Source organism: Anastrepha obliqua, chromosome 4 (assembly GCF_027943255.1).
Source record: "Anastrepha obliqua isolate idAnaObli1 chromosome 4, idAnaObli1_1.0, whole genome shotgun sequence".
NCBI lineage: Eukaryota > Metazoa > Arthropoda > Insecta > Diptera > Tephritidae > Anastrepha > Anastrepha obliqua.
In genome coordinates, this window is record NC_072895.1 from 4,596,986 (window position 1) to 4,607,943 (window position 10,958).

Genomic DNA, 10,958 nt, shown 5'->3' on the forward strand with positions numbered 1-10,958 from the left:
TTTTGAATTTTTTTTTTTAATCAAAAGCAAACAGTTCAGCGGGTGTAGCTGACAGGATCGTGTGAACATTTCAACGAATTTTATATTATTTTTTCTGCTGCTGCTGCCACAAGGAAACTAGTTGTTGCAGTTCTACACTCGCCTTTTATACTTTTGGGCTGGCTGATGATAAAACTGCGTGTTTATGAGCGCATATCGGCGCATTTCATCATTTGACTGCGTATTTTGTGGGTGAAGAAATACCTTTCAGCCTTTTGTTTCAAAAGCCAACTCTGTCAGGATCGCTATGCAAAGATCAAACAAAGCAATAAAGCTGAACGACACACAACAAGCATGAAAAAGGCAAAAGTGGGCCGTAACGCAGTGAACGAAAAGAAGAAAAAATTATTCAAACAAAAAAAAAAAAACTAAAACTTATATAAAATCGCCTGACCGACTCAGAGCAGAACGCGGCGAAGCAGTTGCAACGCCAACGAGTTGATTTAAACCGTGGCGGTACGCCGAAACGGCGCTAACGCTGTCAAAAGTGGCACGTACACATACATACATACACACAAGTATAAGCCACAATAACACAAAAGAGCATAAAATAAAATGCAAACCTATCGAAATAAGCAAAATAAAAGTCATATTTAAAACAATAAGAGTTTGCTGCGCGTCTCCTCATGGCATCGCACGTCATCGATGCCGTCATCAACGTCATCATGCTCCCACATGACGATCATAAAGTTCATTATGACTGCGATCATCAGCTGGCAGACAAACGCATCGCCCACGGTGTACACCTTCTGCGAAATATTGTGGCGCGCATGAAGCGGTTGAGTGTTGGCGCTGAAGCATGCAACACCGTTGCCAAGCACAGCTCAGTCGAAGCAACAAATTGTTGTTTTTGTCTCTTATTTTTATATTTTAGGGCAGATGTGCTTCGTGGCTAGCAGCTGCCTCAGCTGAAGCGGGTATTAAATACTAAAAATAAAATATTAATTTTGCAACAGCATTACGCCGAAAAATTGCGCGCACAAAGGTCATGGCGTACGAGTAAAAAGACTGCGAAAATCACAAATTAAATGAAAATGACTACAAGTGCTCAAATATTTGTGAACAAACTACAGGCGCAGAAATAAAGCGGCGCAGCAGCTAATCAAATGCGTTGAGGTAAACACATACATACATACATACATGTGAACATGTGTATGAATTTATGACATATTGAATAATTTTTTCTTTTTTTGACAAACCAGCAGCAAAAGTCTCTACTAACAAGTCTCTTAGCCGCACATAGTAGCTGCTGCAGCAACAAGCAAATACGCGCACTGGCGTAAAAAACTGTGTAAATTTTGCCGCTCAAGTCAAGCAACAAACTAGAACAACTTGATTTAAATAAATAAATAAATACGCGAGCTGTTCGAGTGTAGAGTATTGCACAAAATGCAAATAAACACAATGTAATAAAATAAAATAAAAATAAAAATTCATAAAATGAAAAAAGTCACAGCGCAAGAGCAGGAGAGGAACAATAAAAAATGGTATGTACGAGCAGTGTGAAAAAAGCAGCACAGAAAACTGGCTGACCGCATTTAAATCTTTAGCATGATCAACTACAGCAATGCTACAGAAAAGAAATTTAAGCAAAAACGAACAAAGTCGAGCTACAAAACCACCAACAATGTGCAAGCTGAGTGATGTCTAAACGACAACAGCAACTTATCATAATCTACTTGCGCTCTACTGCATACTGCAGTATGGGAGGCAGTGTTGCATTTGTGCGATAAATTTTATAACGTAAAAATTTTATTCATTTGAGTTATTTAATGGGATAATGAAAATGATAACCAACCAAGGATTGTTAATCGCCGTACGCGTTCTGGCCTGCATAAATGTTTACAAAACAATTCAAAAGGACATACACCTGATTCTTTTTTTGCACGATAGATATGTTCCCAAAACAATTGTGTAAAAAAATCGTGTAAAAAAAAAGTGTAAAAAAAAATCGTGTGAAAAGAGAATTAGATGAAAACATTACAAAAAAAATTTGTTTATAGCTAGATACCTATGAAATGAGACTTATTTTTTTTAATTTCAAACCTTTGTTAACAAAAAACGGTTACAAATTTAATCTTCAAAATAATAGCCATCGCTGCCGACACTTTTTTCTCATCTCTCAGGCAATTTGTGGATGCCGCTCCAAAAAAATTGGCCGCAAACCAATCATCGAGCCATGTTTTGGCTTCTTCGTGAGCATTGAAGCGCTGCTCGGAAAGTGCGGGGCCCATCGATGCAAACAAATGATAATCGGAAGGCGCCAAGTCTGATGAGTAAGCCGGATGCACCAGCGGTTCCCAATCGTACGTCTCCACCAATTCCCGGGTCGCTCTTGTTCGATGTGGCGGTGCATTGTCACATTGTCAGTTCATGCGGCACCCATCTTCCGACCTTTAAAATCATTCCCATGTCTTTCAAACGTTTGGAAATGGTTTTTTGGGTCACTCCCAACTACTCTGCCATCATTTCTTGCGTGTGACCATCATCTTCATCCAACAATGCTTGCAATTCGGCGTCCTCAAACTTTTTCAGTGGCCGGCCACGGTCCTCGTTCTCCACGCTAAAATCACCACTTCGGAATTTTTCAAACCACCTGAAGGACTGTACTCTACTTAGAGCATGTCCACCATAAGCTCCTATAAGCATTTGACGAGCTTGAGAAGCGTTTTTCTTCAATTGATAACAGAAAATCAACGATGGCCGCAAATCGTAGTTTGAAGGCACAAAATTCGACATTTCTAAGAGCGACAAAAATGCATTGTTGTATGAAACGTAACAAACAATGAACTGAATATTGTTGACAGATGGCAGACGAAAAAAACAAGACACTTGGGTAGTTCACTTAAGAATTTATTTCGTGCTTACACATTTTAGTTCATTAAATATATTATAAGAAATAAATTTTCAAACGGCGAGAGCGAAATCTAGCGAGTCTCAGAGACTTTTGCTAAGACTAATTTAAACGCTTCGCGGCTACGCTGGCTGGGTCATGTCGTCCGAATCCGAATGGATACAAATGCTCCGGCTCTGAAAGTATTTGATGCTGTACCAGCTGGTAGCAGAGGAAGAGGAAGGCGTCCTCTGCGTTGGAAAAATCAGGTGGAGAAGGACTTGGCTTCACTTAGTGTTTCCTACTGGCGCCGGTTAACACGAGAAAGAAATGACTGGCGCGCTTTGTTAAACTCAGCCAAAATCACGTAAGCGGTTATCGCGCCAATTAAGAAGAAAAGAAGAATTTAAACGCTTCATGCGTGCGCCGAAAAATCTCAATCTATTCGCCCTATTAGATTCAAGAAAAATTTATAGAAAAATGAAAATGGTGTTAAAGCAAAACAATTCGTGTACAAAATATTTTTTTTTTCTAACTCGTGCTAAATCAAATTCGTGTAAAAAGAAAATGAACACAGATCAGTCAATTCATCAATGTAGTCCCCTTTGGCGATGATACAATAATTCCAACAAGTTTGTAGCTTTTCTATGCCTGTTTTGTGGAACGATTTAACTTTGGCCTCAAATACGCTTCAGTTTTAGCGATAACTTCTTCATTTGATTGAAATCTCATTCCCTGGAGCATTTTTTTGAGGTCTGAAAACAGCCAGTAGACGCTAGGGGCCATATCTGAACTATACGGTGGGTGGAGAAATAATTCCAGACGTAAGTCGTTCAATTTGACCATCGTTTTCATCGATTTGTGACACGGTGCATTGTCTTGGTGAAAGAGGATTTTTTTCATCTTCATATGGGGCCTTTTTTCTGCGATTTTCTCCATCAATTGTTCCAATGATTCACAGTAATAATCAGAATTAATTGTTTTGCCTTTTCCAAATAATTAATAAAATCGTAGAAAGATAATTAGACGTAGTTCCATACCGATCCAAATATTATCGAATAATTTTTAAGATCATTTCTAATCAACAAACCGATAGTCAAGCTACGATCAAGCGACTGTCGGCGACATGTTGCAGCTCCCTTCTGGACAACTCCTATAAGGAGCAGATTAAACATCTCGAACGTGCAGTAAACATTTCTCTTATCTGGGTTTCAGAGCTTAGAAACATAAAGAGAAATCAAATTGTCGATGAGCTTGTCAGGAAGAGGTCGACAGAACTAGTTTCAGTTGTCCCCATCTCAGACATCGGTGTCCCCTTGACCGTTGTTAAAGGGAAACTGCACAATTTCTTTCTTAAATAAGGCAGATGGAGCTCAATTTTATTGTGCAGTATCTCAAAAACACTTTGGCCTCAGCGGCAGGATGCTTAAAATGCTGGAAATTCCCCGCCATTCAATTTCCAAACTCATCTCATAGCGGTGTTCAGTGGTCATTGGGTGATCGGAACTCATGCGGAGAAGCTTGGACTTCCGTAAAACCCCCATTGTAGAAGCTCTGGGGATCCTGCAGAAAAGATACTGTTGAACACTTTCTTTGCAAATGTCCGGGTCTAACGGCTAGGCGCTTGAGGTTCCTGAGTGTGCCTTTCGGGGAGAGCTTGAGGTAGTTCTCAAGCCTAGACCCCTTTCCTCTGCTCCACTACATCAACAGTAAAAGAAGTTGAACCATAAAGCCAGCTCATGCCTCATGAAATTTACATAAATAAATTTTCTTACTATTGAAATAGTAAATGTTTTCTTCAGTGAAATAAACTTATTAAACTTTTTGTGGGCTCGTTCTGGGTCCCTCCGAAGTAATGCAGAAAGTAGGCCGGGAACGGGAGTCTCCCCTGAGGAGAAGAAGGATTTGTTTTAGTGGCCACACGCAGAAGACGGCGCTCGCTGTAAGTGCGAAGGCATTTTGAACCCTACCTCACCTATCAACACAGAAATGAGTTAATGACCACAGTAGGGGCCAGATATCCGTCTTCTGTCCCTTGAGATAAATTTATTTCAAATCCAAGTAAACTTTATTTAGTTAAGTGGGTATATTAGCATAAAATATATTAGTAATAGTCAGCTTCTGTGCTGTTAGAGCTTTTGTTAAGACAAGCGTCAACTCTTTAAAACACCCGTCCGCTCTAAATGTCAATTAAATTATCGCCCAGGCTGATGAAGCTCCAAGCACATGCCTGGCTATGCAGAACAATTTCCTTGTAGTGCTAAACTAAGGAAGCGCTAAAAAGCAAGTTTTAGTACACAATCCAAAAATTGTATAAGTACATATGTATGTACGTATGTATGTATGTAATATATATGTAGTATATATGTCATGTCCATAGAGATGGATATTGAGATATGAATGTAGCGCAAATCACTATGTTACAAATGGTGAATGAAATATAAGTATGTATATGTAAATAAATATGTATGTGTGTGCTTTATGAAATCAACGTGCCAAATGCTATGTGTCGAATGAAGGAAAACCACGAATGTCATTTTTTTTCCAAAGAACAAAACCTTAACCAGCTACATAAAAATTCTTAAGCAGTGCGAGTAGAACCAGAAAAAGAAAAAAAAAATAGTACAGGGCATTTCATAGCTGGTGATGTACAAGAGAAAAACAATTATATTAGTAGCATTGTAATAAAAATAAGGCAACGCGTGTCGCTCCCCAAAAAAAAACCAAAAAAGCATAATACAACTAACTACAATAAATAGTCGTAATAAAAAGCCTCCATAAAGCAGTGAGTGGTGCCAATGGTGTATATGCTTTGCATGTATCCACTTACACTACATACTCACACACACACATATATGTGTGTATGCATGTGTGTATGTGTCCTAAATGTAACTAGTACTGAAGTACGCGTAGACATTTTTATTGCAAATGTTCAACGCGCAAATACAGGAACTATGAATTAAATGCTGACGCACTTCTGCTGCTGGTGGTACTCACACGAACTCGACCTACTCGTATGTATGTATATAGTAATGTTTAGTAAGTAGGCATGCGATCTTAAATCCATGCATGCAAAAGCGTACACTGGCATATGTCACATCGATGTTGTTGCCACCAGCGTTGCTGTGATTATTTGCGCGACGATCTATGACACTTACGACACTTCGCGGTACTACACCACATTTCGCGCTATCATATCGTTTTGTGAAGTGTCGTAGAGGCATGGTGGGGGAGCGTGAGGGCGATTGGGTAGGGTAGTTATAGCTGATGGTTGGAAGTGGGTCGAAATGTGCTTGACCCACACTTGTAGTCGTTTGCTCGAATTCAGTTGTTCACACGTAGATATGCAGGTATGTACATTTGTTTGCTGTTCTGGCGCATGAATAGTGAAATTGTTTTCTGCATAGTAAAGCATGAAGCTGTCTAATCAACCTACATATATAAATATGTACATATGGGACTGCATGCATATGTAAGTGTCCACTTTCGCTCAGGTCAGATTATAAGCCTTATGGCATTTTCATACATACATACAAACCAAACCAGCACATGGTGCCAATGAGGCTATTAAGGCAAATACATGGCGGCGCAAAATTAATCACCCTATCGGAAGATTTATAATTTTTGCAAATAACGTCGTACGTCAATCATATTTAACACTTGTGAACTAGACAGCTGTGATATATGTATAAGTACAAATAAACACGCAATAGAGCTCAAAATAAAGATTTTCTTCACTCAAAATCATAAAAAAAATCAAATCATATCAAATATTATAATTAAATCAATAGAAATCATAAAAAAATTATTAAAATAAATTGGATGATTAATTTAGCGTCAGCTTGTAGATATATGCGTATATATCTAAGACATACTCTGCAGACGCCTTTTGATTACATCCACGCTACTCTACATATAGCAGAAATTCAGAGAGATAATAGCAGACATTTCTCAATCTCCTCAGTTAGGTGGTAAAAAAGAAAAAGGGTTCAAGTCGACTTAGGCGTAAATTGAGGAAGCCTTCAACGGGGATAACAGTTTTAAAAAGAACGTTTCTTCAGGATTCTTAGGGCGAAATGTTGAAGAAAACGCGCACACATCTTTGACTACGTGGAAAATTTTACGTAAGGATCTTGATTTGCCACTCTCTTTCCATCAAAGGAAGAATGGAATAAGGGAAATAGACTGCGGTGTTGGAGCTGGTATATATCCTCATTGACTTGGAATTGAAAAATCTGTGCGTCTCCCTAATATCAGCAGTGTCTTCCAGGCGGAAGTACAGGCAATTGGGGAAGCTTGTAGGCTACTAATCACAGATTTCTCTTTTAAGGGAAGTATCGCTATTCTTTCGGAGCTGCAATCCAGGCACTGGGTTCGGCTACTACAACCTCTAAAGTGAAAGTAGGAATAGCCTCACCACCTTGAGTGAAAACCATAAAGTCACCTTAATCTGGGTTCCGGGACATCGGAACATTGAAGGTAACGAAAAAGCATGTGAACTGGCAAGAAGAGGATCTGCCATGAATAACGCTCTTGCAGAATCGGTATTCACACCATTGGGTGCAGTCAAGAGTACAATTTCCCAAAATTACCTCCGAATCGCGGATTGGAGGTGGAAAGACCAGATGAAATGCAAAATTAGCAGAACTTTATGGCCCACCTACAACCTGCCGACGATTGCGCATTGATAAACATGAAGCAACGGGCCGCCTGTAGATTAACGGCAGTCATAACTAGCTTCTGGTCTATCGAAGAACAAACCCCCAAAATGGGCATCCCTCACAACACATACCATAACAGTTTTAAGCAACCGGAGAAAAAGGAAACAATCACTGGAATAATCACCACTTTAACCAACCAACCAACCATACCATCTTGATTTGCCTATAAAATGCAGTAGAACACAGTGCAAGTTTCGAAAAAAAATTTTTCAAACTTTTCCACCAAAATTTTTAGAAAATTTCTGGGAATGCAGTAGAACACAGTGCAAGTTTCGAAAAAAATTTCATCAAAATTTTCAACAAAAATATTTAAAAAAATTCTGGGAATGCAGTAGAATACAGTGCAAGTTTCGAAAAAAAATTTCATCAAACTTGTCAACCAAAATTTTTAGAAAATTTCTGGGAATGCAGTAGAACACCGTGCAAGTTTTGAAAAAAATTTCATCAAACTTTTCAACCAAAATTTTTAGAAAATTTCTGGGAATGGAGTAGAACACCGTGCAAGCTTCGAAAAAAATTTCACCAAAATTTTCAACCAAAATTTTTAGAAATTTTCTGGGAATGTAGTAAAACACAGTGCAAGTTTCGAAAAAAAATGTCAAAAATCAACAGATATTTTTTATACACACACATTGCCTGCGAGTGGCGACCGCTCTTAGAAAAAACTTTTTCTTCATTTTGGTGTTTTACGGAGTTTCGAACTTACGTCTTCCGAATGTTTGTCACGCACCAACTCATTCGGCTACGGCGAACACCGTCTTCTCACAATAGCTGAAAAAATAAAAAAGCTTGACACATCTGACAATAAAAGACTGCAATCACACACGAAACCTTTAAGCATAGAAATAACTCTCAATCCCATCTCCTTTAACAGACTGAAGAGGAAGTCAACAATGGACTTATTAAGCTAACAAGCAAACATTTTAGGAATGGTTGCACCACTGGGTGCTTTCCATACATGTTTAACAAAATTTCTTTGTTTTAAGTACAAATTTTGCTGAATGTTAGAAAACAGTTTGCAATAAATAAATGGATAAAAAAAAATAAAAAAACAAAGCTGTTTATGCCAAGCCACTCATCCAATTTGCGATGTCTGTCTTCACGTTGTCATGCGAATGGAGGCAGCTTAAATTTTATGCCGCCTCAGATCGTCAAACGGTTTTATGGCTGACATACATATATTCGAAGGTTTGCCATTGCCTACCGAGTGGCGATCGCTGCTTAAAAAGAAATCTGCAGTCTGCATGCAGCGTACAAACACTCTGGCCCATCGCAATTGCAGCGGCTTGGCTGCACGTTTGTGTAATGGTCTTAAAACTAGAAATATGCTCCTTTGGAATGTCTCATGAATTTTGAAATTACAGTAAACGCAATGTTAATGCTATCAATTTGTCAAAAATAATCCGCTGTCTTAATTATATCCAATTATCCAACACCTGCGCTGAGTGTAGCTACGCGATTCTATACTTGTTTCAAATTAGTTCCATATGCGAAAGCTACAAATTACCAATAACGAGAAGCGGGAAAAATCACTTGACAGCATTCACCAGTTATTCGAAATGAATAAGTCATTTCAGTTGTATTCTGATTACCATCTCGAACAGTAGCCAATAAATTTATTTGTTCTAAAGCAGCCGCTCCGATGTACTGGCATACACACATATACATACATACATACGTGCAAGCGAGCACAACTGAGATTCAGCGATTTCTATGCATTTTCTAAAAACTAGCGCTGTGAATGTTTTTATGCAGAAATGAATTGGGAATGTCTGTATGACACGATCTTTCTATAGAACCCCAGAGTGAGGCGGCGGCGGCGTCATTCGCCGAACTTTGTGCTGGCAAGAGCATGCAAGCAGTGCTGGCGCAACGACTACAAAGTTACTAACTGACACTGAATCATCCAACTCATTAAAATACAGCGCGCATTGTTAGTGCTAATGCTTTATTGCTGGCATACGAGTGCAAGGTGGATTTGTGTGTCATTGTGTGTGTGTGTGTAGTCGTACTAGTTGCATGGGAACTAATTATGCGAATATTATAATAACCGAGAATTGTACATAGAAATGTGCATCAGAGTTGTTGTTGTGGGTCGATTGGGAAGCGCGCCCTTTCGCAGAAATCCCCGCTGGTGGGGTTTTTCTGATGTTGACATACTAATAAATACACATTTTACGAGAACCTCTCGAGATGGATTTATTATAGTTGTACAAATGTGCATGTGTATGTGTGCGAGTGCTTGCATAAACTTACTTACTTATATAATATTTGCACAGCGCTAAACGAAAACAGTTGCGTTCGCAAAAAGTTTAACAAACACAAAACCAAAGCAAGTCGACCAAGCCGTCCAAGTCCCCAATGAATTTCGTATGGAAAAATTAACATAATTAAATTTCAGAAAGTAGCCAGTAAGGAAAACGCTAAAGCTATGCGCACACTTGTCGCCATAGATGCATTCACTCACACACACACATGCGTATACATGCATATACACATGTTACACATGCATTCACTATCTGTCTACACAGTAGTTCATGTCGTTTGATGTGTTCGATCTCATGTTTATGATATCATAGAGATACGCGCTAACAATTTTTAAGATAAGCTTAAATGCGTCGCATAAATGTCGCTGCAGAATTGCGATTTGAAGCCTACACGCTCACTTACATATGTAGGAGCCGTTGAAAAGGAGAGGTGATGGAGAGAGCGGGGTTGGTTGGAGACTGAGTGGAAGAGGAATAATTAAAAGAGTGTAGCTAAATGGGGACCACTAACAAGGGTAGCAATAGAAGGTGTGGCATCGATAGAGACTACATTACGACGCAGCAGCTGTGGACTTGCATGGGGGACGTTGAGGCGGGGTGCTGGTAGGCGCTTGTTTGAGACATGGCAATCAAGTTGTTGTGCGGTGGTTAGGTTCGCCGCAAAAGCTACATGGGTGTGTCTTTTGATAAACGCGACCGCATTCAGCTCAACTCAATTCAATTCAATCGAAATAAACTAAACTAAATTTGTGTATTTTCAATTTTAATTGCATGCATAAAATGTAATACAAAAATTGTAGCATTAAAATGTAATTACAAAGTGTTGAGAGTAATGTTGAATAAAGTAAATTAAAAACTAAATCAAAAAATACATTTAATAATAATAAATAAAAACAGCACAATGCTTTTACATACATAAGTTAATATGTATGAATATATGTATGTATGTATGCATGAAAATGTATGTATAAAGTCGTTTTCTCGAAAGCCTGATTTTTACTTAGGTGGTTCTTTCTTGAGGCCACAGAAATTATGCCTAACAAAGGCAGCGTGCCCTCGAGCCGGCGACGTCTTATCGCGTGAGTAGTGAACTCAGTA